This window comes from Balaenoptera musculus, chromosome 4 (assembly GCF_009873245.2).
Source record: "Balaenoptera musculus isolate JJ_BM4_2016_0621 chromosome 4, mBalMus1.pri.v3, whole genome shotgun sequence".
Classification (NCBI taxonomy): Eukaryota; Metazoa; Chordata; class Mammalia; order Artiodactyla; family Balaenopteridae; genus Balaenoptera; species Balaenoptera musculus.
Genome location: NC_045788.1, coordinates 80,794,957 through 80,816,436, shown reverse-complemented (window position 1 = coordinate 80,816,436; position 21,480 = coordinate 80,794,957).

Here is a 21,480-nt window from a genome sequence, read left to right as displayed (position 1 = left end):
AGGAATAAGTACAATATGCACAACTTATAAGGTAGGATTCAATGTTAAAGACGATCTGTCTTAGCTAAGATATAAGGTCAAAGTGTTAATGTCTATTTTTAATGCTATTTAATTAGCTTAATTTCCCATTAAATATCAAATCAGCAGCCTACTATTTCAGAGCAGACCGGGCATCTGACATTCTTAGCAGCTGTGGTTTTCCCTAAGGGTTTAATGGGTTTTTGTGTAATATTTGTACAAAGTAATATTATCATTATCATAAATGTTTTCTAATTATTTCTTGGGATTAATGGAAGCATGTTGTATTATTGATGGATTAAGTACAATATTTATAAAACAGTGATAGGATTAAAGAGAAATAAATATGTATACCTTTCTGCATGAGTAAATAATAAATATTAATTCCCATCATCAATTTTGTGCAAAGTGGTTTAGTACATATTAATAATTACAAAATAGTTCAGTGATCTGTTGTAGATTTGAGGTATGGATATAGGGTTTGTTTATCTGCAAGCTGAAGGACTTGGGTAAAGTCCTTGAGGACTGCAGGAAGGGCAAGGGTCTAGAAAATGCACTCAAGAAATAATGAAAGGGTGTTGGATTTTCAGAAAATAAACAAAATGTACCCAATAAGCTTTCAAGAGGAAGGAACTTGACAAACTTCTATCAAAAACAAAAAGAAAGAACTTCTATCAAGAAAAAAATAAGACAAAGTCCCATGGGGTATCATAAATCCACACAGCAAATATTCATGTGTATACAGTTGTTGGTTTAAATACATGTGTATTATTTACACTATAGTGGCTCTCTAGCACCATTCCTTTGATTTTTGACTTGTGTATTCATGATTTCTTCTCTGTCCCATTTGGTTGTATAAGCTCCCCACAGACAACAATAAAGCATCTATGTGACAAACTGTAAAGCAACCAGGATTGGAAGATAGAAGACGTAGCTTGCAATTCAGACCTCAACTTACTGGCTGAGAGATGTTAGGAGATAGTAATGGTGTGCAACACTAGCTCATTCTCTTGCCATCATTTTCAATAACTACGTCAATCCTTTACTGCAACCAAAGACTTGGTTTCGATGTAAATGCAAAGCAATTTCCCCTCCAGAACTGAAAAGTACGATACATTTTAAGGCTAAGATATGAACCGTTCAAGAAACATGTTTGCTGATGACATTTTAAAGAAATTACATCAGTGATCTGATGGAAGTCACTTAGGCAAATAGATTCATAAGAGACTACCGAAGTCATGATACAGTTTTAAATCACAATGCCACCTTTGGTAGGTGCAGTAAGTTGTTTTTCCTTTGGATTAATTTTTTCTAAGTTAAGAGATAATGGTTCAGGAATTGAAAAAATAGGAAAGCTCTCGTCTTTCTAGTCTATGAAAAAATAGGAGTCTGAGTAGCATAACCTGAATTTCTCATTTGATTAACTTGATCAATTTAATTTCTGTTTTAAATAAGCCTGTTTCTAATACACTATTCCCTCTTCCTATGGGCAAAGTTATTGTCAATAACCCTCATGGCTCATTATCCTACTCCTAAAAGATTTGATAAGAATGGAATAACATCAGATAAGGAGAAATCATTTACAAAATTGTATTATAAAGTCTTAGTCTCAGTATCCAGGTTGATTTTTACCAGAAAGTAATCCAGACAGTGTGGACTTTTCAGAAGTTTGCCAGGGTGACAGGTGGCTGTGTAATGACATGCACAGATGTCCGTGAAGACAGGAGGCATCTCTGGGTCACCCCAGATGTCTCAGCCTTCACCCCAAGCACCCCTAAGGTGCAAGCAACCTTTCCAAATCTCCACCTGTCCCAGAGGATCCAGAATGTCCATGACCCCAAGTTGCTAAAGCATCTGTTCTTATTGTATTGCACCAGTGCTGACTTCACAAAAACTATTATGTTGCCAGAACAACATAAAAATAAATACTGTTTCTTAATGTAAGTGAATTTATAAAAACCTGTCCAAGCAAGAAATGACCATGTAGTATATTCTTTGAATCACTTAGGCTTTTCACTGTTTCTGGGAAGTAAGGTTAGTGTCATGTTTCTCTAAGCAATTTTAGGCCTTGTATATATTTCCAATCTAATTCAGTCCACAAGTTATTTCTAATTAGCTTATGTGTGTTCCATGGTCACTCAAATTGAGAATAAAGGCACTATCTGAGCACCTAAGATTCCTGGTTAACTGGTACCCAGGAAACAGGAGTGATGAAAACAGGTACAAATCAAGTTCAAGAGGCAGAAAGTAGAGTAGCAATCTGGGAGGCAGAAAGTAGAGCAATCTGGGCTGCAGAAGATAGTCAGATGATCTATGTGTAGGTTGCCTTTTGGAAACTTTATTCTTCATCACAGTCAGATTTAATCATGATTGGTCAAACTTAGGAAATGAGAGTTAGGCTGTATCATCTATAGGCCAGGTCACTTAATACCCAAGTTTAATTAAATCTTAGCTGTCTGAGAGTGCATGTTATCTTAACAGAGATTATTAGGAAAGGAATATAATCCTATAAATAAATTACTATAAAGATTGGTAAATAACTGTATAAACATACTGTTATATTAAAATATAGCTGAGAACAGTGGTTCTCTAAGTATGGTCCTCAAACCAACAGCACCAGCATCACATGGGAACTTGATAGAAATGAAAATACTTGGACTCTGTCTCACACTTCTTTAATCCAAAACACTAGGGGTGGAGCCCAGCAACTTACCTTTAATGAGGATCATTGCAGAGAAAGTTATGTCCCTAAATTCTAATCAGAGACATATTTATCCCAGGCTATTTCCATATAGAAATTAATTTAACCTATAGTTCATTGGAAAATTAAGCTAACTCTAACATTCTAGTCCTTGATCATACCTATTGATTAAAATATTATAGTTATTTTCTCTACTATAATATTTAGAAACTTATTGATATTAATATTTAGAATATCATCTGACTTGGAATCAGTGGTTTAATTGTGATTACAATAATAGAAAAATATTTTAAATAGCAAGAATATAAGACAGGTGCTTCAATGTTTTTATGTACCTAAGCCACAGCCAGCATATTGATTTTTATTAATATGTATCTGTCAGGTTTTATATCAAAATAAAAGATAATGTCAAAATTGTGCAATACCAGATTAACTATTGAGGGAATACTTAGGGTCTGGTATGACTTGAGAATAGAATATGAAATCTTTGATTTTAGAAGTCTCCTGTGGAGTTGAGGTGGAGAACTGCAGGGCAGGATAATATTCTCACTTCTCTTGGGGGTTTAAATTCTTCTGAGAAGCTGAAAACTGGTGTAGAGACCTCCTGACGCTTCTGTCTTCCCTCCATCTTTCTCTTCTAATTGCCCTTGGCCAAGCCCATAACCACTGGGGCATAAAAAAATTCCCACCCCCTCCTAGAATGAATGGTTTCTAAGCTGTAGGTAACTGTGTTCTGAATTTCACAGTGCTGGAGCAGAAAATTGCAGAAGGTGGAAAGTGAAGGATGAAAAGGACTCATTCAGAGGCCGACAGCTGGTAAAAAGCAGAGATGAAACAGAGACAAGCTAGTCAGACTAGGGAGTGAAGAAAGTAGAGAATTAGGCAAGCAGAGGAGTCAGAGTTGGTCAGGTAGGTCAGTAGCCAAGGGGAACGAAAAATGGGAAGGTCAAGGAGTGATTAGGGAGGGAGGAAACTACACCACTTCCTTTAAATCCCATCACAAGCTCTGTTCTCGCAATTCTAAGTTAGGTCAGTTACAAGACACTGGCAAGTTAATGAATATATACTTTAATTCATGTACTAAACTTTATGATTCACCATACTACATGGTATGCAGTGCCTGGTTACTTTATACCCTTGACTTGTAGAATACAGTGTTTATCTTGAAGTACTTCATTTTGATCAGATCACCACCCTTCTTCCTATTCAGGAAGCAAATACAAGATGTCAGCTCACAAATTTGCCTAGAGGAAAATCCACATTGGTTTTCTTTTTACCAGGTTATGAGTTGCAAGAGCGAGAAATCTTAATGGCATGGTCTGTCCTTCCTTACTCTGCACATCCTGGACACCAGGGAAGGAGTCCAGGCCATCAGGGCTGACCCTTCTCATCCCTCAGTCAAAAGAATATAGACAAATATATTTGTCAAATATAGATCAGATATCAAATGGCCAATCTTATCTAACTATCTTAATAACTAAAACAAGGGGCATTTAGTTCTTTTAGTCACTAAGACCACAAAATCAGATCATTCATTCTGGAAGTGATGGATGGGCTCTGTGATTCCCTAACTCAGTTTAAAAACAAGTAGTAGGAAACACATAACATAAAACGTACCATATTAACCATTTTTAAATGTACAGTTAAATATTAAAAAACATTTTTTAGTAAAAATAAAACCCGAATAGTTACAACATGTAGACATAAGCCAGTCCTGGATCATTAAAGTTGAAATCAGCCTCAGATATGACCCTTACAGTCCTTACGGGTCCAGATCCAGACAGGGAAAAAGATCCAGAAATGTTAAATGCTTTGCCCAAAGGTCACACAAACAGGGACAAAAATCGAAACTAGACCCAAGGCTCCTCATTCGCAGGCCAGCCCTCTTTCCTTTTTAGTCAACCTGAGTCAGGACAGCACAAAATGAAGCAACATGGCAATTATCTGATAAATTTGATGGATGTGTATGGACAAACAGGGATAATTATGGCCAGGAAATCCAATTTAGGTCCTCAATTACCTAGATTGACTGTCTACATTGACTAAATAAAGCTGGATAATGGCCAAAAATGTACTCTACATTGTGTTGTGCACCCACAGCCTGAGAAGCACTTCATTGTGTCTGTGAGATTAATAGCAACACACACACCACTAAGCTAACTATAACGTAGAAACGTGAATGGATGCATCTTCCATCAATGAACAGATCTGAAAGTTACCCCAATGTCTTTTATTGGTAAGTTGAGTGAAAATGCTATAGGAACTAAATGCATACACATTATAGAATTTCTCTAAAGAAAGCAATCACGCTGCCTCTGTCCAGATCCTTTGTTTCATCAAGACTATTATTCCTCCAAATGAATCAACTATAATTAGGTCCAAGTTGTAAGATGAAAGACTACAAAAGCCTCAATAAATCTAGGTCATTCTTGGCTTCATTCTAAAAAGTATATAGGTCCCCGTTTTAAACTTAAGATAAACGTCACACTTAGGATGTTTGGTCATGGATGGGAAGCATTTGAGGAAAGGGGCTTTCAATCAATGCCTGTAAAAACTTTCCTGCAAGATGGCATGTTTTAGAATAAGAATTCTGCCATTCAAATATAGAGTGATTTATTTGCCTGTGCAAAGTCAACGAGAAAAAATACATTACAAAAGTAAGATGTTTCTCTCTGATTTTAAAAATAAATAGGTTTAGAACTTTTTGTGCCGACATCAGGAACACAAATGACTATGCATCATGATTAGAGGCTGAGAAGATAAGCCGAGGGAAAGATGAATCAAAAAGCAAGATACAGTTTGATGCAGTGCAAATGCTATTGGATTGGGAATCACGAAACTGGGTTTTACTTCTCCATTTGGCAGGAACCAGCTAGGTTATATTAGACAATTCACCTTCTCTCTGGACTTTAGTTCCCTTATCTCTAAAATGAGAAGGTTGACTGGATGAGTTTCCAGTTTTACCTCTCTGTGACTTTAAACCAGGGATTAGCAAATTAAGGATGATGGGCCAAATATAGACCACCACCTGTTTTTGTAAATAAAGTTTGATTAGAACACAGCCATGCTCCTTCATTTACATATTGCCTATGGCAGCTTTCATGCTACAAAAGCAGAGCTGGATAATTGCAACAGAGATGGTATGGCCCACAAGCCCAAAATACTTAACTAATCTGGCCCTTTACGTAAAGTTTGCTGATCCTTGCTCTAAGCCATTGATGGTGTTTCTGTCAAAAGAGGATACCTTGGCATCACTGCTAAACCAAATCCATATTTTAATAGATTGTACCAATTTTATAGGATGGATTTTCGTTCATCTTCTGCCTAAGGCCATATTGAGTAACATCTTTTTTTTTAAGATTTATTTTATTATTTATTGATTTATTTTATTTATTTTTGACTGTGTCTGGTGTCAGTTGCAACATGCGGGGTCTTTGTTGAGGCATGCAGGATCTTTCGTTGCTGCACGCATGCTCTTCATTGCGGTGCACGGGCTTCTCTCTAGTTGTGGCGTGCGGGTTTTTTCTTTTTTCTCTCTCTAGCTGTGGCGTGTGCGTTCCAGAGCATTTGGGCTCTGTAGTTTGTGGCACACGGGCTCTGTAGTTTGTGGCACACGTGCTCTAGTTGAGGTGCACAAGCTCAGAAGTTGTGGCACATGGGCTTACTTGCCACACAGCGTGTGGGATCTTAGTTCCCTGACCAGGGATCGAACCCTGGTTCCCTGCATTGCAAAGTGGATTCTTTACCACTGGACCACCAGGGACGTCCCTGAGTAACACATCTTGTGTGATGATATTTTGTTGTCCTTTTATAGTCTGGCCATTGGATACACTGGTCCTTCACTATAACTTCAACACCTAAGTGACAATTAATAGGGGCATTGTCTGAAGGCTTTGATATTGGTAGGGTTGATGTAGGTGATTAAAATTTTATTCAAAACTGGCCAGTTCCCCAGTTCCAGGGTCAGGAAGAAGTCCTTCCCTGTCAAAGAAAGGATAGTAAATTAAGAGATTGATACTAAATGAGACAGAGAAGAGGAACAGTTGTTGAACCTCCACACAGTAAAAGAAAAAATAAGAGTGTGCATCCAAGACAAAAGCAGTGTAACTCATGTAACTTTCATCTACTTGAGGAGCACAATTTATGTTGAAGCTGAAAATAGATACCCAAATTAGTAGGTAAAGAATTGCCTCAGACTCTGAAATTACCTACATGCCTTAAAACTCCAGTGATGCAAAGGAAGGAAACTCATATATGCTACTTATTATCCAATCTACCTTCTCACAAAACCTCACTATTAATGCGGAGGCCTCTCAGAGCCACAGCAAGAGAGGCCTCCAGTGCAGCCTTATCTAAATACTGTACTTCTCAGTCATCCAAGGACCCGCCTGGCTCTTCATGCAGAGTCATATCAGAACGCGCTTCCTCAACAATCTTTCTGCTCCCTGCCATACTAAGACCCTAGAAAATACTTCCCCTGGAAAATTCAAGCAGCTGGTAAGGATATCCAAGAGTCAAATCTCCACTAAACTATCAATTGTAGAATTTTTTAAGGAACTAGTAGGAACTGCACACAGCCTTAAAACATACTGGATTGCTGGTACTTATGGAGCCAACATGATGAAGTGGAATGAAAGTGGGATTTGGGGTCAATCACTCTGGATTTAGAATCTTGGTTCTGTCATTTTCTTAAGGTATGAAATTAGTTACCTAAAGCCTCTGAACCTTGATTCTAATCAATTAAATGGAGCCAAAAATACCTCCCCTACAGGACTATTCAAATATCTTAGAACTGTATGCAGCTATTGTTGTCTTTTGAGTCATCACTAGTAACCAGATGCAAATATATTAGCTCATTTAATCCTCAAATATCTTTGTCATGAGTGGAATCATTAATTCCATGTTACAGAGAAGGAAACTAAAGGCTGGACAAATTGGCAACTATCACACAGCTATTAAATAATGCAATAGGCATTTGAGTCCAGGCCTTTAATCCAAAGCCTATGTTATTCCCTCAAACCCACATTGCCTTCCAGTGATGATTTCTTCTGTCTACCAATGTCTACTCTGGTTCTAGGCTGTAATAATAACTGAGGTGGAGGGGTATGGAGCACCTCAGCCTCACCATTCAGAAATCACGTGCCTACCTACAATCCAAAAGGCTATGTTCCCAGGCACTAATCCCAGTTCTCCTTGCCTGCCATATGCTTTGGCCCAGGGACTAAGGCCAGACAACTGACTAGCTACCTACGTAGTTTAGAGCTTTCCCCTGTATCTCAGACCATTCAGCTGAGCCTATACAATCTACTTAGTTCCTGCTATTCATCATCTTCCCCCTTGCTCAGAACAAACCACGGGGCACATATCAACATCTCCCAACCCTTTGGTAGAGTCTGGCCATAACTAAGAGAATGTCCCAAAGTGCAGAGGTGCCATGTCCATGGATGAGCTGTGGCCAGGGCTTCCCCCACTGATCAGATTCCACGCTCGTGATGCAGCACCTACAGGAATCACATCCATTCTGAGACTTAAATCCCAAAAGCACATTAAAGACCACAGACAGAGCCAGACTTGTTGAGCGGTCATCTCACTGCCTTTACTCCCTCTCTCCCTGACTATGCTGCTCACTTCCCCAGCCTACCTCCCTCCAGTGTCTGCTCAAGGTCTGGAGTGATCTGTCAGGAGCCAGGTGTTCTGAACAAGGAACTAGGTTGTGAACTCAGAAACCTAAGAGACACAGATAACTGACTTAGCCAAGGAACTTCTGCACATTTCGTCAGGGCAATCACCCACTCCAAACCCAGGCTCCTGTGTGCACCTGACTGGAAAGAGAACTGAGAATCAAGAAGAAGAACTGCTGAGTAGGGACCTTTAACAGAGTGTGATTTTATATGTGTTCTTTTATTTGTCAAAGGGTATGTTTTCTTTGGCTAAACAAATGGGATATGAAAAATCTTTGCTTAAAAAAATTTGCATGTTTCCTCTACAAAGCATATTTCAATACTTCATTCTAGGATGTTCCTTTATAACTTAGTATAATTTGCTGCAGCTCATCATAAATGCCTCTAAAATCCCACAGGAAGGATGCAAAGGAGATGCTGGTAATTATGGAAAAAACTGTGAAGGGAAAAGATGAAGAGGTTTCTCTCCTTCCCTTCTTCTCACCAGCTTAACTCTCTTTCCTTCTGTCTTTAAAGTATATATAGCAGCAGTAAGTCAAAAAATAGGAAAAGATCACCCATTGTTGGCTGTCAATTCTGCCTGCTCATATTAGAAGAAAGCTTTAAATTTGGATTATAAATCATAAATCCCTATAACATAAAGGCTTAAATGAATTAAGAAACTTCCAGAGATGTGAAATACATAAATCTATTCCCTAAAATACTAAAAATTGGATTTTTCAATCATTCCCCTTCAAATATACTACTTCTCTCATGAATATACTAATTTTTCTACCCTGCATTAGAGCCATTTGTAAACATATCTAAAATATTAGACTGTTAGCTCTGAGTATAGAGTCCATGTCAGATATGGTACTTTTCCCCCAGTACCCAGTGCAGGGTCTGATATATAACAGGTTCTAAAGGGGGGGAAAAGATGAATATGACAGACTCTCAGTGCTCTAGAGATTTGTGTTTGCCCTTTCATGATAGAGAAATGTCATTTGAGAGTGGCTGTCCATCCAGGTACTATATTCTCAAGTATATCCCAGAAAAATTTAATTGTGTTAAGTGATTGAAATGTGCCTATTTGCTACATCAGCTAGAGTAATCCTAATACAATGAACATATAATTCAATTAACTAATTGGCTAATTAATTAATAGCTAAGTGATACTAATATCAGATATTAAAAATTAATTTCTGATTATTTCAGTAAAGGAATGAAGATGGAATCACATTTATAACAAAGCCAATAAGGCTTATATTTTAGGGTCCTTCACTAGCCCAGCTCCCTTCTAAGATTCTGGAAAAGGCCTAAGTAACATGTTCACAGTTGCTGTAAATTTTTCAAAAGCAATTTTTGAACAGACCCCCAAATTATACAGGCCTCAGGATCCACAAAAACTGACTCTGTCCCTCGTTGAAGATAAAAGAGAGAATGGTGGTATATAATGCATAAAGAATGAAACTTGTATTTGTAATGCACAGAAAGTCGATCTCTTCCACTAAAGTTGACTTTTATTAATTAGAATGTCACACAATCTAAAGTAGCCTGCAATTTATTGTCACATTTTCTCTCATTAGTTTTTCTATGATGCCTTATGTAGAAAGAATTGCCTCATTAATAACTTTGACCAATTGCTTTTGCAAGATGTTGATTATTTTTTTCCTTTTGCATTTGACAAAGCTTAGAAATAGGGCCAAAATGTCTTTCTTGAAATAGTGTTACGTTGGTTTTTAATAATGGGTCAACTATGAGAGGTTTAATCATTTTCAGTAAATTCATCTGTGGGCATAGATAAACCCTGCATGATACCCAAATTAACACACACACATTTACACACACACTCCCACAACAATGAGTTTATGGAATGCTCAGAAAATGGAAAAAACTAATCAAATAATGTTTGACTGAAGTCAGCTTTCATATATTTAACATTTTGGTGGCTGAGATTATAATCAGAGGGGAGAGATGGCTTAAAAATGAAGTAATTTGTGCCTGAGAGTATGAGTTTGGGTTTTGAAAGTGAGTATATACAATGGAATATTTTGCCTTAATCCTCGGTTCTAAACACTTGTGTCCACTATACTAAGAGAAGTTTTTCTATCTCTTGAATTTGTTATTAGTCAATTTGATTTCCCTCTTCATCTCCACCTAGTGTCTTACAGACAATCTATAAGGAGGAAAATGTATATTTTTTTGCTTCATTTAGATAGTGGCCTTAGTGATTTGTTAACATTTTATTATATACTCAATTCTGCTATCAGAATAAAAGGAAAAAATTAATTACCCTCTAGGAAAAATTAATCTTGGAAGTTTTAAAAGCAACAATCTCATGATAGTTAATTCAGGACAGCAGAGGAGAAAATGAATCAAGCAACTAAAGATTAACACTTGGGTATTTTTAAGGCAGCATTCATGCAAATAGTTAAATGCCCATAATAAAAGTTGAAGATATCTCTATGATTTATGAAGCAGAAGAGTTCCCATAAAATCCAGAAGTATTCATAGATGTATGCCGACTTCACATTTTAATGAAGAAGACTTTTTTCAGGAATTACACAGTGGTGGTGTGCTTTCCATACATAAGCAACATGGGCAGCAGCTGTAACTTGTTTTCATCCCCCCAAAACTCACTTTAACAGCTGAACATTAAAACATTGAACTTAGCATTGAGGAATCTCCATTTACTAAGTTATATTTCCAAGAAATTTCAAATAAATTATTATAGAATAAATAATTTGAATCTCTCCATGTGCATTTCATGAGTGAAGGTTTTTAGTATTCATACACATAAAGGTATATTTTTATTATAACTCCAGCATCATTATACAAAAGAAAAGAAAATATCCCCCCTATATCTAATTTAGGCTTCCTTTCTTTAAGCATAGGCTGTTTGATTATTCAATAATTTTCATCTCAAAGTTATCTCTGCTTTAACTCTTTAAAAGATACTTTTGACATATTAAGATTCCCTAATTTCACTGGCAGCTATCAGTTAAATAAAACATTTGATTGAGACCTTAAATGCAATTTAATAACTTTCCTAACCATTTGTGAACAGAAGCCAGTTGACGAACATTAACTGTAACATTTATAGGTGCTGGTATCTTTTCACGGTCCATGGCCTCCCCATCTCTGTAGCCCAGAGACATATCAACTGAAACAGCTAGACAGTGGTCAAGATTTCTTCACAGGCCCTCCTATCTAGAGTAGGCATTTGTTCTGTGTTCATGAACTTGATATATGGCTGTGGAATCAAAGACACACATTCATCATAAAAGAAGCTAGTCTTTGATCTAGGAGCTATAAGTTTGCTGATAAGTACAAAGAAAAGAACACCCAAGAGAAGGAAGGGAAGAAAGATGGAGAGCTAGCAGTGGCTAGAACTGAACAAAGGATTACGGAGTACTACACAGGAGTTAGTTATTCAGCTTCTGAGTTACAACCATGTTGTATTTTCATTCTCATACCCCTCTAACCCTTCCTTAGGGACCTACTACATGACCTTACAGATAGTAGGTGCATAGTTAATATTCACCACCACTAGGGCACACCAATCATCTGCATCCTTCTCACTTGGGGAATGTGGTAAGAAAAAGGAATGTGGACCAGTGGTACCCACAGGGGAGACTCTTCTCTTCACTGTTCTGATTATCTTTCTTGGAGCCCCATCTTCCCTCTGCCTAGACTTTAGTATTCAGCATAGGCCCACTCAAATGTCTGGAAAAATGTATTTCTTTTCCAGCCCCTGAACAAAAACCAGTATTCATTTTTTTTTCCCCAAGATAGGATCACAAGAGAAATATGAAAGCTAACTGCACACAGTATAAATAAACATGGCGTGGGAACACAAGAGCAGAACACAGTGGCCTGACACAGATGAGAGACAATCCAGCATAACAAATAGTAAGTTGTGCTTTGCCCATGGCATTTTCTGGCTCCGTCGATAATTATATAATATAACAGTTACTGATTTCTCAGCCCTGGATCAATAATGGGTTTCACATCTCCTATACAGTTGGTCGTTGACCAAGGTGCTTGTTCAAACGAACCCCACCCCATTCATGGTAAAAATCGATTCTTGCATAACTGTTGTGTGCTTGGAATGTCAGCACCACAGCATGAGAGAAATGTGGAGTTTAACAGCACTGCAGAATTCACAATTTCATAACTGCCCCACAAGCCCATACAGCTCAACATGGGCTGAGGAAAGTCCTCAATCCTAAAGATACAATACAATGGGACCTTCCAGCAAATTAACAGCGGCCACAAATATGTGGCACACTCAGGCCCAAAGCACACTGTCGCTGGATGCTGGAAGTTTCATCTGTCCTATGATGAACATATCTCATATATTCTAACAGACGAGCCAATACTGTAGCATTCTAGATGCTTAAGACCGCTGGCTAGTAATGCCACAACATTTGGGATGAACCCTCTGACTTCTGGTCCAAACATATTTCATCACATCCCATAGGGCATCAGAAAGTGATCACTTCACATCATAAAAAGTATTTTTCAAAATGTACAGAGGCTCCCTGTCTTTGTGCATAGGGGCACATTTTCAAGCATAGATATTCTCTGAAAAGCAACACCAGTGTGTGTACTAGACACACAAAAAGAAGAGATCTACAAATCATCATTTTAATTTAATCAAGACACAGATAGTCAAACTTGATAATACAGATGTCAAAGGAAATTTTAAAAAATCAAATTACCCAGTTTGGTTGTCTGCCTTGATTTAGTAAACTAGACAATGGTCCTAACTCTTTTTTTACTAGTAAAGTCCTGGAGTGGTAGTACATGAATGAAGGCAAAGAAATAATTTATTTCTTAGCTTCTATTGCACTCTCCTCTACAGGGTCTCCTGGCATGAAAATGCCAGAGGAATGCCTCACAGACATTAAGAGCCTTCATTTTGCAGTCAAAAACAATTAAATGAAATCCCGGGACAATGAGTGAGTTGTCCAAGGTCAGCAGCATCCTCGGTGTCTCGTGGGCATGGGACTCATGTGCTATCCACTGTGTCAAATCTCCTATTACACTGACAACTGTATTTATAGGCTCTAGAGCCATGCCTCTAAATTACCCTCCCCTACCCCTCCTCATACCATTTTTTTAAATTTCCTCATTTTACTTATGAAATACAACTAAGAAAAGATGCGCCTGATAAATGTATTTGCAATATGGTGTTATCAGGGAAGCATCTTCTGATCTTTCTCTCTCCTTCCCCTCCCCTATCCAATAACATTTTTACCTGTAGGTGTGTCCTAACTTCGTTAATAGCAACTCCATTCTTTGAGTTGCTCAGACCAAAATCTTTGGACTTACTCTCACTATTTTATTTAACTATGTTATGCTCAAATCTTTGGAGCCACTCGACTCCCTTCTTGACTTTATGCCTTATACCCAATCCATCATGAAATACTGCCAGCTCTACCTTCAGCATGTGTCCAGAATCTAGCCATTTATCATCACTTTCACTGCTACTACTTTGGTCCAAGTTACCATCATATCTCACCTGTATTACTGCCATAGCTTCCCAACTACATCTACCGCAGGGTGCCATTGCCTCTGCCTTTGCCATGCTCATTCTCACCCTCAGGTTACTCTCATAATGACAGCCAAGATCATCCCTCTAAAGCCTAACTATGAATAAGCCACTTTTCTGCCTAAAACGTTTCAGTGGCCCTGCATCTCACTAGAAAGAAATTAGGTCCTGACAATGGTCTGTAAGAATCTACACAATCCATCCATTTCTCTGTCTTCTCTTTACCCGCCTGCTCACTCTGCACCCTCTACTCTGGCTTCTTGTTCCTTGAATACCCCAGGCATGCTCTGGGCTTAGTGTTTTACAGCTTTCCCTTCTCCCTGGACCAATTTGCCCTCAGATAGTACATGGTTTGCTCCCAAACCTCCCTCAAGATTCTGCCTAACTGTCATCTTCCCTTACCATCCTTTGAAAAAAATGACACTTCCCCTCTCCCCCCACCCCAGCATTTCCTCCCTAATTTTCCTCAATACAGTTAACTTCTAATGTACCATGTAACTTATTTTTTCTTTTGTGTATTTTCTGTCCTCCCTGATCAGAATATAAGCCCCAAGAACTGAAGAGCTGAGGGCAGGGGGTAGAAGTGAAGAGCTTTGTTTTGTTCACTATTCAACCATAGAATCTAGTATGATAGCACATAGCAAGCATTTGGTTACTATTGATCAGTTAATTAGTAAATGATAAGATAAATATCAGGTTGAAGGGTAGGGAGGAGAGGGGACAATTTTGGGCAAAGGAACTTTCTTTGTATCCTGCTTATCATCCCCAGAGGCATATTCTTTCTCTGACTATACAGGAGGTTGGTTCAAGGTACGTACGTCTTCTAGGTAATCAGGCTTCTGTTTTAAAATAAATGTTGGAGATGACCTGACACTAAGTAATGTTCTTAGGCAGAAAAAACAACTGAAGAATGGAAATGCTGCTGTTTTTTCTATAACTGTTTCTATAATTACTCGGTACTATGTGGCTCCCATCCAGAAGGCCTGAGTCAGGAGCCAAGTAGTTCCTTTCTCCAGCACTCTCTGCTCTAGAGACATAAGTCAGCAAAACTCAGGGAATGAGGGGCTAGGGGAATAAGGAGAAAGTGCAAGGGAGATAATATGTGATGCTTTCCCTTCCTGTCTCCTCTTCGCGATTCCCTCAACGTCTGAGGCCTTCACTTCCCTCGCTTCTTCCCCTCTTGCCATTTGCTACCTCTGTGTCTAGGAATGGGCAGGCAGTGCATGAAATAGATTAGAGGATCCTTTACGCTGGGAATTGGGATTTTATAAGGCAATTTCAGGTTTTACTAAAGTGTTCAGAGGCATCTGAAGTTTTCAAAAATCCCCAGTAAGAATGGAAAATCCAAAGAATTTATGACACAAGTGCACCGTCTGAGACGCGATCTGCTGTTGCTGCGCTGATTACACAGGTCAGAGAGCAGGGACCCATCACCACGGCTGGTCAACTGGACAAAGAAGGAACCAAGAATGGGACCTTAACACTGTTCAACTGCTTGGCCAGGACGGCTCCCTTTCTGAATACACTCTCAGTCTGTTTGCACAAAAGGGGAATGCTAGAACAACTCTAGCTTATCTTTTATATTCTCTTCTTTAGGTATGTACTTCAGTATCACATCAAACAGAGCACCAGCAGAAAGAAACTACATACAGTCAGCAAAGATGTTTAGATTTCAGTGCACTTTTACTTGCTTCCTTAGAGAAACAGTATGAGCTATATCTGACCCAAGCAACTCCATACAAACTTGAATTACAACACGCGGAAAACCTAGCCTGTAAAAAAAGTTTAATGTAAATTAAAAAGTAACTGTTCCCTGGGAAGAAGATAGGCTGATGTGAACTGTGAATCTTTTTCCAAGAAAATCTACAAATGAAGACATTGTTAAGGAACTTGACAAACAATAAATAGTAATACTAATACAAATCAAGACACCTTCTTAATCAGAGTTGATATATGCAATTCAAAAAAATGGTCATTCGGGGATTTCTCTATCTCACTGACAGGGCAAAGAAGGCATAGTTAGTTGAGCAAAACAGTCAGACATAACTTTTGACTCAGTGTGAATCATCTTGACAAGATAAAAGAGACAATCTTAAAGCTAAACAGAAGGACCATCATTTTATTTTAGTGGTTTCCCAGGCCACTGGGCATGACCTATATTTTCAAAGTTCTGCCCCTTTTAAAGACTCCAGTGCTCAAGCAGATATGCAAATCTACTCTCATTCCTAGATTCACCTTGAAAGAGTCTATCAAAATACAGAGATCAGCAATTTTTTCTCCTGAATTTTGGGAACGTGCTGCCACCCTGGATCTTCTGGATTAAAAAATATTCCCAGAGCAAAGTTCTGGAGAAAAAGAGAATCCTCCCCTTGCACTTGGCTTAAACTAGACAGGCTCTTCACCATGAACATTATCAAATCTTGACTCTAACTTGGGCAGGAAGGTTGGCTGAAAAAGATTTTCTACCTGTGAACAGAAAGATTGTCTGACACTAGAATAGTCTGTAGAACTTCACAGTTAAGTTCAAATTGACCTTCTTGAGGCCTAAGGAATGTCTCATTGTCAGGTAGAAGTGGTTTTGGCAAACAAGTAGACTAGTCAATGGTCACGTGGTCTATATTCAGCATCACTTTATATACTTTGATATTTGAAAACTTTTCTAACACCAGGTTAAGGAATTCTATCCTCATATCCCATTTCCTTCATTGCAATTATAATAATTGTAATTGTGTGACTAAATCTCTGTGCACTGCCTTACCCAAGGCACTTAGAAAAATGCCTAACAAATAATATTCATTATAAAAATAATCAATGGATGGATAAATGGGGGATGGAGGCAGCCTCTCTTCGCTCATCCCCTTATTCACAGTGATAACTGAGTTGCCATTTTAAGGATCTCTAATAAACTGAAAAGTTGCTGAGCTCAGTTTTGAAGCTAGATCATTATCACCTACATCCTCAAATATGGAGATAAAAGTTCCTTCCTCTGTCTGTGCTACCCCCTCCAGAACAACCTAGACTTATGGGTTTATTTATTACAGTATATATCCTTCTGTGCTGGGAATGCTCACAGCAAGTCCCTGATGTTCAAATATAAGAAATTCCAGTATTTTCTACTAAAATCATTTGGGTGGCATGGTGGCATGGAACAAACATGCACCACGGTTTTCTTGAAACCAGAGATTTGAATGTACCTTGCTCTTCTACACTTTATAATTAGTGGAGGATAGTACTTATTTTTGAGCCTCGGTTTCTCCATGTACAGCTATGAGGACATCATTGTTAACGAATTGAGGAGATCAACTGAGATACTTAAGGAAGGGCTTAGCAAGTATCATAGACGCTTAATAATTCAAGTAACATCAGCAAGCCATACTAGGATTATGCCCTGTTACTGAAAGATGCCAACAGCTAGTATGTGGGTTTCATATTCCACATTTGTAACTGGGTACCTATGTTATCCCTCTGGAACAACATCAAAATCAGGTAATTTCTGGAGCTCAAAAGTCATTCAAAGAGGAGGTTCTAGAAAGTCAAATCTAGGGGCTATGAAGGTCTTGGGTTCACATTGTTGAAGGGGAGTATCAAAGAGCAGCAGAGACGGACTCTGGCTGTAGGCTGTTTGTAGTGTACCTACACCTGTGTCCAGACTTCACTGCTGTGCACTCAACCTTGATAATCTGGGATATCACGTCCCAAGACCAGGCCTCATCCCCAGGTAAATTGTCATTTCACCACCAGTAACAGGAGGTATGTCTCAGCAAAACAAAATTCAAAGTCCCACAAACCATACATGCCCAAAATTCAACTAAATGATGCAACGTTAATTGAAATGCTTAAGAGAGGAGGCCGTGAAATAAGACATTGAAAATTAGATTTTGGCGCCACAATTGGGCAAGTCACATAACTAACCTGAACCGAACTTCTTCATCAGAAAAGACACAGGGAATAATCATGCCTGTTTTGCTGTGTCGTGTGAGGAGTAAATAACAGGGAAAGTCCCTGCTCTATGGAAGGCATTCAATAAAGATCTGATATTACATTAATTCTTATTCTATATTGTGATAGCTTGACCTGAGAGTGTGTCTGAGAGCATGCAGTTGATCAATATACCAGTTTGTATTTATTGTTTAATTCTCTTCATGTAGGGGAGCCTGTTTTTAAAAATAAACACTTGACTTTGCACCATAAGACTGGGATCTCTGACACAGATGAAGTATCCCAGAAAAAGTATGTCAAATGTTGATGATCCGGGTGCCTCCATGAGTAGCCAGGATGTTTAGTGCTTGGAAGGTACCAGAACCACACATCAATATCAGTGTGCGATCTTTAAAGGGATGCTTAGCAGCCTCTTTCCTGGAGAATGTTTTTGGGAGGTGTGGGAGACCTCACAAGTTATGTATATTGAACACCTAAAAGAGAAAATGTTACTGTAACAGTTTAACAAAACGACAAAATCAAATGCAAAATAATGTGTAATAACACAGTGCTTTTTGCCACAATAAAGTCTGACCTAGAGTTGATATTTTCCTTAATTTTATTCTTGTTTATACAAATATTAGCCCAAGATTAGAAAAATGTGGTTACCTTTTACAGACTCTGTTAGAAGAGGATCAAAGAAAGAGTTTTACATATCCAAATAAGAAACAAAATAAATAGTGAAACACCTTGATAACCACACTGAGAGAAATGAGCACTATCCTAGATAACCAAAAATCAGTTCACATTTGGCTCTGTAAAGGCTGTACTTATGCTTCCAAATATATTTATATTTGTATATTTTTATTTAATAAGATTTATATGAGATTAAATGTTATAAATTTAAAATACACTCTATGTAATCATATTTAATATTTAACATTCATCATATTGAAATATATGTTCTATGTTCACAATATTATACTATTGTACTGCAGTATATTAAATTAAGCACATTTAATACCTTGAGAACACACAGCTCTTCACTCATACAATGGAGGAAGGTCTGATTGTCTTTTTGTCCCACTCTTCATTCCTTCCATCTCCTTATTCTATATATGTCTGAAGAATGCATTTCTCAGACATTTATAAAGAGCCATCTTACCGCCAGGCTTATTTCTAAACACACTGCTTCACACCTTCCATGGGACAGGTTAATGATTATTTTTGGTTTTAGATGCCATCTGTTACAGCTTCTTCTGGGCCAAAGATCCTGTTTATGTCAACATATTACTTAATTAAGCCAACTAGGTGAAGACAATGATGAGGTTTTGAAAATGATGTGGATGTTCACATAAGTTATATATTTCAGTCTGATGCTTTATTTGAAAGAATACAGAAGAGCTGGGGTAGGGAGTGGTGTAGGGGGAGAAGAGCTACAGATAAGAGGGGACCAGTGAGGCCCCCCAGAGAGGTGGGATGGAAAGTGATGTAGCACACAGGTTGAGGAACTGGCTTTAGGTCCAAGAACTTATATCACTTCCTCTGACAGCAAAAGAAAAAAGGAAAGAAGAGGAAAAGTCTAATTGACTAAGTACAATAGTGTCTACTATGTGAGAGGCCACTAGGAAAACAGTACCTCAATATCTCTGTGCAGTTACAGAGTAATTTCTAAAAGCCCACATTCACTTGACACTGAACTTGACTTCAGAATACTTTGTCTCACTCCTGAGATACTGTTTTTCATTTAATTCATGACTCCATGATGCCCTTGCATATTTAATAAAGACAAGACTCCAAGTTAGAGCACTTCTCACATATCCCCTTAAATCGTTTTTGTAAAATTATACTCACAAAATATGATTTCATCTCAATTGAGAAAATTTGCTGATTCTAAAATTAGCAGATAATTCAAATAATGCTTTTTGTTTGTAAATTCACAGCTCCCTTGGATTTCCTGTAATTCTAATTATATGCAGGGATAGACAAACAAGCGTTAATATAGAAAACCCTTGGGTTTGCTATAATTCTAATAATATTAAAAGGATAGATTTAAACCACTATTATTATCAGGTGTTAAGCCTAACTATCCACAGAAATCACACCTTCCATATATGACAAGACTCCTCTTGGTTCAAAACAGGCTTCTAAATATGACTTCTTCAAAAAGCCCAATATGTTAAATAATGCTTAATTCAGCAAAATGTTTCTGGTATAAAAACATTTATGGCAATTACCATAATTATAATAATTTGGGGGATACTTACAGCTCTATAAAAACTGCCATCAGACCATTGGCCTAAGTAACCCCTGAGAGCAACATATCATGTGCATCGGTAGATGTAAAAACAATGTATTAAGGTTGTGAGTCATGAATTGTGAAACTTCCCTCTTTGGAAATTTTAGTAAAAATGTGTTGTGTATAAAGTCTATAAAGAATGAGGAAAGTGGTCTTGTACATAATAATTGGAAAGCATCATTTTTAATAAGCTGGAAAAACAGAATAAATGCCTGTGCTGCCATTCTACTGGGTAGAATTCCTAAGATATGGAATTCCTGCTGACAACCATGAGGTCCCTAAGAAATGGATTATGAGATGGGAGAGAAGAGGAACTAAGTAGCCAGAATGGGCTCTACTCCATCCTAATCATCTTTTTTATTACCCCACAAGCAATTTCTGGGATTCTAATATACAGGATGATCATATGTCTTAGCTTGGCTTGGACAGTACTAGTTTATACCTATGGTCCCAGTGTAATTACTGATAAAGTTCCCTTTTGTTCTCAGAAGTACCTTGGCTTGAATGATAAACTATATGGTCACTCTACCAGTAAGACATCAGACAAATGACTGACCACCCTTCAGAGTATTCTGACATTAAAAGGAATGGATCACTTTGTTATCTGTTGCTGCCATTGCTATTATTTAATACCAAAGGAACAGTATTGGTTTGATGCAGACAGAAATCAATAAAAAGCAATGCTATAAACCTTCAGGAGGGAGAATAGAACCTCATTGTGGGGAGAGGATTTTAGAAGCGAGTAGCATTTTATGTTCACTAAGACTCAGTTGATTGTCCGGACTCCATGGCAATAATGTGACTTTGGTTTAGTATTTAACTAGTAAGTAAAATCTGTATCTACAGAATCCATAAGGCAATGAAAGACTCATGCCTCTGCCCTGATTCCTTTTACCTCTACAAAATGTAGGAATTGTTATTATTCAATTGTTCAATCCACAAACTTTTATTAGAAATCTATTACATTTTAGCCCTCTATTTGTCACTATGGCATTTAGAAGAGCCATGGTACTTGCCTTTAAACACTTCATATTTTAATTGATGATTCAAGACAAAAACAATCAACTGATAACTAAGTATAAAACTATGTGGCAGTAACTCTTACAAGTAATTTTAAAGGAACAGAATATTGAGCAAAGGCCTATTGAAGAATAAAGGCTTGAACTCAGGCCTAATGGATGCAGAGGGCTCCAAAAGATGGAGAGGAAAAGAATAATTGTGGGAATGAACATATGTACAGATGTCAGTGGCTAAAATTAAATTTGTTCTGAAAGAAAATTTTTTAAAAAATAGTTGACTAGACATGGTGGAGTCATTTTCCAGAAAT